At 35.9% G+C, this 7941-nt stretch overlaps 2 pseudogenes; one reads left to right on the top strand and one right to left on the bottom strand.

The window, feature by feature from the left end:
• Nucleotides 1-780, bottom strand: LOC126080373 (olfactory receptor 4C11-like; annotated as a pseudogene).
• A 4934-nt stretch (nt 781-5714) lies between these two features.
• On the top strand, nt 5715-6688 carry LOC126079717 (lupus La protein homolog; annotated as a pseudogene).
• The last annotated feature ends 1253 nt before the right edge of the window (nt 6689-7941 follow it).

Below are 7941 nucleotides of genomic sequence, written 5' to 3'. Positions count from 1 at the left end.
TCATGTGTAGATAAGTGGGTTGAGAAAGGGTGTCCCGAAGGTATAAAGTACTGCTGCCATCATGTCCGTGGGGAAAGTGGTAGGTGGACATGTATATATGAATATACATGGGCCAAAGAAGAAGACCACTATGATAATGTGGGAGGTGCAAGTGGAAAGGGGTTTTTTCCTCCCTTCTGCACTGTGGTTTCTCAGCGAATGCAGGATAACAAAGTATGGGATCATCAGAATCAAGAAACTACTCAATTAAATGGCTCCAGTGTTAGACACCAACAGTAGGTTGACCCCATAAATGTCTATGCAGGCAAGGTTTAACAAGGGCTGCAAATCATGGCAATAATGATCAATCAAATTGGGCTCACAGAAGGGCAGTTTCAAGACCAGGGCAATCTGGCTTATAGAATGTATGAAAGACCCTATCCAGACAAGAATAATCAAGATGATACAGACTTGTTGTCTTTTGATGGTTCAGTAATTCAAGGGCTTACAGATGGTCATGTAGCACTCAACAGCCATAAGAATGAGGACAAAGATCTCCATGCAGCCAAATAAATGGAGTGCAAAGACTTGCATCATGAGCTCATTATAGCATATAACTTTCTTTGCAGAGACAGCGTTCATAATTAGTCTAGGGGCTGCGAAAGTTGAAAAGCAGGTATCAGCAATGGACAAATAGAATAAGAAGTACATGGGACTTCCAAGAGTCCATCTGAACTTGATGGTCACAGTAATGAGCAAATTGCCCACTACAGTTCCAGTGTAGAAGATTAATAACACCATTTTCTGCCTCATAGGATCCTGTGTCAATCCTAACAGCATGAACTCAATTACACTCTTATGTGGCTGATATAGTTTCAGTAGATGAGGGGAAAGTAGAGGTTAGAAATAGTGAACCTGCAAGAAGAAAAAAAATATAAAATGAATACTGCATTTGGAGCTCGAGAACCTATGCCTGATCATGGAACTTCTACTTACCAATGAATAATCACTTTGTTTTCTGTGTATTATTTTTTTTAATAAATGAAGTGAAATTCATAATACTTTGGAAACTCTGGTGAAGTAGTGGTTAAGTGCTACGTTACTAACTAAAGGATCGGCAGTTTGAATCCACCAAGCACTCCTTGGAAACTCTAAGGGGCAGTTCTATTCTGTCCTATAGGGTCGCTATGAGTCGGAATCAACTCGACGGCCACAGGTTTGGTTTGGTTTTTTGGTTTTATCTATTTACCTTGTTGCATATGAAGTTGTAACAGGAAAATAATGAAAAAGTAAGTGACTCTTCAAATATAACAAACATTAACGTTAGAGATTTGGCATGAATGAATAATATCCTGAGCTGAACGTGTTTCTTCAGTATTAGAGGTAGTATGTTGCAGAAATAGAGAAAATTTGTCTGTAACTTACTTTGAACTGCTTTCATATTTCTTCAACATGGCTGTCAAGTTATAAAATATTATCATACCATGTTGTCAAAAGTTACATTCTTCTCCTCACTCATTATTATTATTTTTTAAATATAATTTCTTAGAAAACAGAAAAAGACTGAAGCTATAGTTAAGGAAAATAGAAGAACCTTAACTATTTATCTGAAAAATCCTTTCAAATTTCAGATTTACAGCTTACACACTTTGAATCTAGAAAGCAGCTAAAGAAACTTCAAGTCATAACAGAAGGGTTTTCAGTGGAATTCTTGTCATGTTTGTTCTTGTGCATCTGATATCCTGATTTCAGATAAAAGAGGTAGAAATAAAAAGTAAACTAGTATTTCTTCATGTTTAAATTAAAAAAATTTTTTTTTTAATTACATGCCTAAGTATATGTCTGACTCAAGCCATGGTATTTTCAATTGTCTCATATGCATGTGAAACCTGGGCAAAGAACAAGAAGATAGAAGAAGAATTGATGCATCTGAATTATGGTGCTGGTAAAGAATATTGATTATAACATGGATTGCCAGAAGAAGGAACAAATTTGTCTGAAAAAAATACCTCCAAAATGTTCCTTAGAAGCAAGGATAACTAGACTTCATCTCACTTACCTTGGACATATTATTAAGAGATATTAATTTCTGGAGAAGGACATCATGCTTGATAAAGTAGAAGGTCAGCTAAAAAGAGGAAGATCGTTAATCAGATGGATTGACACAGTGGCTGCAAAAATGGGCTCAAACGTAGCAATCATTGTGAGGATGGCACAGGAACAAGCAACATTTCATTTTGTTTTACATAAGGCTGCTATGAGTCAGAAATGACATGATGGCACCTAACAACAACAGCTTATGCCAGAAACTCAATAAATTGTTTTATGTACATTATCACATCTATTCCCAAATATTAGCATATATAATTAAAGCAAAATAAGTGCCCAGCTGGTAAAATACATTTATAACACATAAGACAGGCATAATTCTTTCAAATAAATAGATTTGTCCAAACTGTTTTAAAAAAAGGTCAACACTAAAAATGGGCAAAAGAAAAATTAAACATATGGGAAGATGCTTGATTTCATCACAACTAAAGATGTTGAAATTAAAATTCTAACTAGATATATTTTTCAGCTATCATATTAGTGACGTGATTTCTTTTTGGGGGGGCAAATGTTTTTTGACATATACTGCTGGAAATTTGTGGAAAACCACAATCTTGTACATTTTTAGTAGCAGTTTAAGTGAACACAATCTTTTAGGGGGTGATTTTCAACATCAGCCACTGAGTCAATTTCCTGTAGACACACTTACATGCACAAAGGTGATCACTTCAGCCCTTTCCATGGTGGCATAAGATGAGAAACAAATGTCCATCAGAAGGTCATTGAATAAACTAGGCATACTACTTTTATCATTGATGATGTCAGATAGATCTTGGCTGAAAGCAGAGGATACCAAAAAGATGTTTACCTGTGTTGTATTGACTATGCAAAAGCATTCAACTGTGCGGATCACAATAAATTATGATAATAATTGCGAAGAATGGGAATTCCAAAACACTTAATTGTGCTCATGGGGAACCTGCACATAGATCAATAGTCAGGTGCTTGACAAGAGGAAGGGGATGCTGTGTGGTTTAAATTCAGGAAAGTGTGATTCAGGGTTGTATCTTTCACCACCCTTATTAAATCTGTATGCTAACCAAATAACTTGAGAAGCTGGACAGTATGAAAAAGAATGAGGCATCAGGATTGGAGAAAGACTCATTAAAAACCTGTAATATGCAGATGACACAATCTTGTTTGCTAAAAGTGAGTTTAGCAGAGTTTACAGAATACATGATCAATACAAAAAAAAATCAATGGTAATTTTGGTACTAGCAACAAATAGATACTGAATTTTTAAAATATAATTTTAGTGCCATTAAAATATAAATACTTAAGAATATATCTGAAAAAAATACGTGCAGAATATGTATATTGGAAACTACAGAACTTTGCTGTGAAAATAAAAAGAGCTCAATGAATAGAAACAAATACTGTGTTCATAAAACGGACAATTCAACATTTTAAAATTGCCAATCCTACCTAATCTCTAGGTCAAAGCATTTACATACAAAATTTCAACAGCCATATCTTTAAGAAATTTATAAAATGATTCAAACATAAATGGAAATGCAAAGACAGAGGTTATCTCCCACAACTTTAAAAAAAATAATAAAGTCAAAGAACTTATGCGACCTGATTTCAAAAGATATTATAAAGCTACAGTGCTCAAAACAGTGTGGTTATTTTAATAAAGAACAACGAGCACTTCAATGGACCTGAATAGTCTGGAAGTCAATATGTATATACATGGTTAACTAAATTTCAACACAGAAGAACACACTTCATGTTTCTCAAGCTGAAAGAACTGAACAAAAAATTCAAACCTTGAGTTGTAATAGTGAAGGATTCCAAGGGGAAAATATTAAATGATGCCGGAAGCATCAAAAGAAGATGGAAGGAATACACAGTAACATTATACCAAAAAGAATTAGTTGACGTTCAAACATTTCAAGAGGTAGGATATGATCAGGAACCGACGGTACAGGAGGGAGAAGTCCAAGGTATTGGAGAAAAACAAGGCTCCAGGAATTGATGGAATATCAACTGAGATATTTCAACAAATGGATGCTGCGCTGGAAGTGCCCACTTGTCTATGCCAAGAAATTTGGAAGACAGCTACCTGGCCAACTGACTGGAAGAGATTTATATTTACGCCTATTCCCAAGAAAGGTGATACAACTCAATGCAGAAATTATCAAACAATATCGTTAATATCACACATAAGCAAAATTTTTCTGAAGATCATTAAAAAGTGGCTGCAGCAGTATGTTGACAGGGAACTGCCAGAAATTCAGGCAGGATTCAGAAGAGGGCGTGGAACCATGGATATCATTGCTGATGTTAGATGGATCCAGGCTGAAAGCAGAGAATACCAAAAGTATGTTTTCATTGACTATGCGAAGGCATTCGACTGTGTGGATCATAACAAACTATGGATAACATTGAGAAAAATGGAAATTCCAGAATACTTAATTGTGCTCATGAGGAGGAACCTATACATAGATCAAGAGGTAGTTGTTCGGATGCGACAAGGGGATACTGAAGAGCTAAAGTCAGGAACGGTGTGTGTCAGTGTTGTATTCTTTCACCATACCTATTCAATCTGTATGCTGAGCAAGTAATCCGAGAAGCTGGACTATGTGAAGAAGAACGGGACATCAGGATTGGAGGAAGGCTCATTAACAATCTGTGTTATGCAGATGAGGCATCCTTGTTTGCTGAAAGAGAAGAGGACTTGCAGCACTTATTGATGAAGATCAAAGACCATAGGTTTCAGTATGGATTACGCCTCACCATAATGAAAACAGAAGTCCTCACAACAGGACCAATAAACCACATCATGTTAAATGGTGAAATGGTGAAAAGATTGAAGTTGTCAACAATTTCATTTTACTTGGATCCACAATCGACACCTATGGAAGCAGGAGTCAAGAAATCAAAAGACCCATGGCGTTGGGCAAATCTGCTGCAAAGGACCTCTTTAAAGCATTGAAAAACAAAAATGTCACCTTGAAGACTAAGGCATGCCAGACCCATGCAATGGTATTTTCAATCACATCATATGCATGTGAAAGCTGGGCAATGAACAAGGAAGACCGAAGAAGAATTGATGCCTTTGAATTGTGGTGTTGGCAAAGAATGTTGAATATACCGTGGACTGCCGAAAGAACAAACAAATCTGCCTTGAAAGAAGTACAACCAGAATGCTCCTTAGAAGCAAGGATGGTAAGGCTGCGTCTTACATACTTTGGACATGTTGTCAGGAGGAATCAGTCCCTGGAGAAAGACATTATGCTTGGAAAAGTACAGGATCAGTGGAAAGAGGAAGACCCTCAATGAGATGGATTGACACAGTGGCTGCAGCAATGGGCTCAAGCATAAAAACATTGTAAGGATGGAGCAGGAAGAGGCATTGTTTCGTTCTGTTGTACATAGGGTTGCTATGAGTTGGAACTGACTCCACGGCACCTAACAACTACAACAACAATTTTCAACAAAAGTCTGCCGACAATTCATTAGAAAAAAGACAGTCTTTAAAAAAGGATTGTGGTAGATGTTCTTTAAGCACATTAGTCCAGCCAGCAGCGCTTGGAAGTTGTGAAGTTGCTGTCTCCTCTATTAATCCCATGGAGGCTTCTGTGGGGCCAGAAGGAACCGCAAAGGAAATTCAGATAGCCACAATGACCGAAAATGGGGATAGTGAAAAAATGGCTGCACTGGAGGCTAAAATCTGTCATGAAATAGAGTATTATTTTGGCAACTTTAATTTGCCATGAAACCAATATTTAAAGGAACAGATCAAACTGGATGAAGGTTGAGTGCCTTTGTAGATAATGATAAAATTCAACAGGTTAAACCACCTAACAACAGACTTTAATGTAATAATAGAAGCTTTGAATAAATCACAGGTGGAACTTAGAGAAATAAGAGAAGATAAAATTATGATCAGATCTCTAAGCAAACACCACCCTGAAGTGACTGATGAGTATTAAAATGATGTGAAAAACAGATCTGTTTATATTAAAAGCATCTCAACGGATGCAAACTTTGATGATATAAAAGAATAGTTGGAAGGCAAAGGTTGAGTACCAAATATTCAGATGAGAAGAACATTCCAAAAAGCATTTAAGGGATCAATATTTGTTGTGTTTGAGATCCCTGAATCTGCTAAGAAATTTGTAGAGACCCGTGGCCAGAAGGACAGAGACCTGCTAATACTTCTCAAAGAAGATTACTTTGCAAAAAAGAATGAAGAAAGAAAGCAAAGTGGGAGTTCAATTATGAGCTAAACAATAGTAAGAAAAACAGAAGTTAGCAGAACATGCTGAAATGAAACCTCTAGAAGAAAAGATTGGCTGCTTGCTGAAATTTTGGGGTGACATTAGGTGATCAGACCTGTAGAGAAGATTTGCACATCCTTTTCTCAAATCACAGAGAAAAAAGAAAAAATGGATACTTTGTCAGAGGAGCAAAAAAGGGAGTAATTCTATTTAAAGTAAAAACTAAAGAAGTACTGGATAAAGCCAAATACACAAGTAATGGTGGCCTACATTTAAGGAACAAATAAATGACATGGGAAATACCAGAAGGAGAGGTAGAAAAAGCAGCACTGAAAAAAATCATGGAAGATCAACAAGAATCCCTAAACAAATAGAAGTGAAAAGGTCACAAATTTAATGGAAAAGGTTACAAATTTAATGGAAAAGGTTAGGGAAATAAAGTTGCCCAGGCTGAGTCAGCTAAAGAAGAGGTACAGTTTCAGGACAAGAAAGTGAAAATTTAACAGTGGTGATGAAAACGGTGCTGGTGGACCAGGGAAAACAGCAAGAGAATAAACAGGGAAGAACTTACATCAAAACAACAGAAATTGAAACAGGAGACCAATAGTTTAGTAAACCATTTTTAAATTCATTTTAATTAGATTTTAATGTACTTTTGTCTTTGGAGATTTTTTAAAGAAAACCCAATTAGGTTCACTTCAATATCCACATGTAAGAAAGGAAAATGTATTTGTTGTTTAACTTGTCTTTTTTTCTTGCTGTTACCTGATGAGGATTTTCTTATTTTTTATTTTAGATAAAGATTTTTTAAAAATGTGTAGCCCTGTGTTATCAGGTTATTCAAATATCTAAAGGAAAATTCTTCCATTAAATTACCTTTTCAATATGATAATGTATTAATATAAGCTAAAAAAAAATTTTTTTTTTTTTAAATAAATTATGTACAAAAAGAAAAAAAATTTTGTTGGTACAGTTCAACCTACTTATGTGTGGGGAAAAAAAAGAACTTTAACCTATACCTTACACTTCATACAAAATTATTTCAGGTGGATCTTAATCCTATATATATGAAATGTAAAAGTATAAAGTACTTACTATATATTTAGGAGAAATCTTTGTGCCCTTGGAATACCAAATAAAACCAAACCCACTGCCGTCTAATCAATTCCAATTCATAGCAACCCTAAAGGACAGAGTAGAACTGCCCCATAGAGTTTCTGAGGAGGACCTCGTGGATTCGAACTGCTGACTTTTTTTGGTTAGCAGCCATAGCACTTAGCCATGATGCCACCAGGGTTTCCAGCTGTTGGAATGGACACACAATTTTAAAATGGTTCTAATGGTACATTAGACTTAATAACATTAAAACTTTACTGGACAACAATTTCAGATGACTAGAGATCAATTACTCAGGAATTGGTTTTATAAATGAGGCCCCTGTATACATCTCTAGGGAGAACCCCGATGTATGTGTTGTTGGAGGGAGATGGGTAAAAGATGTGATCAGCTGTTTGCTCCTGTGGATTAACACAGGCTAGCTTGAGTGAACTTAGGTCAACATTGGGCATTACACTGAAGGTAACAACCGGTAAAAACCCTGTTTTGATATCCTTAATTCTGAAGTGCT

This window comes from Elephas maximus, chromosome 7 (assembly GCF_024166365.1).
Source record: "Elephas maximus indicus isolate mEleMax1 chromosome 7, mEleMax1 primary haplotype, whole genome shotgun sequence".
NCBI classification, from domain to species: Eukaryota; Metazoa; Chordata; class Mammalia; order Proboscidea; family Elephantidae; genus Elephas; species Elephas maximus.
The sequence above is the reverse complement of the archived record's forward strand: the minus strand, read 5'-3'. Positions and strand labels throughout refer to the sequence as shown.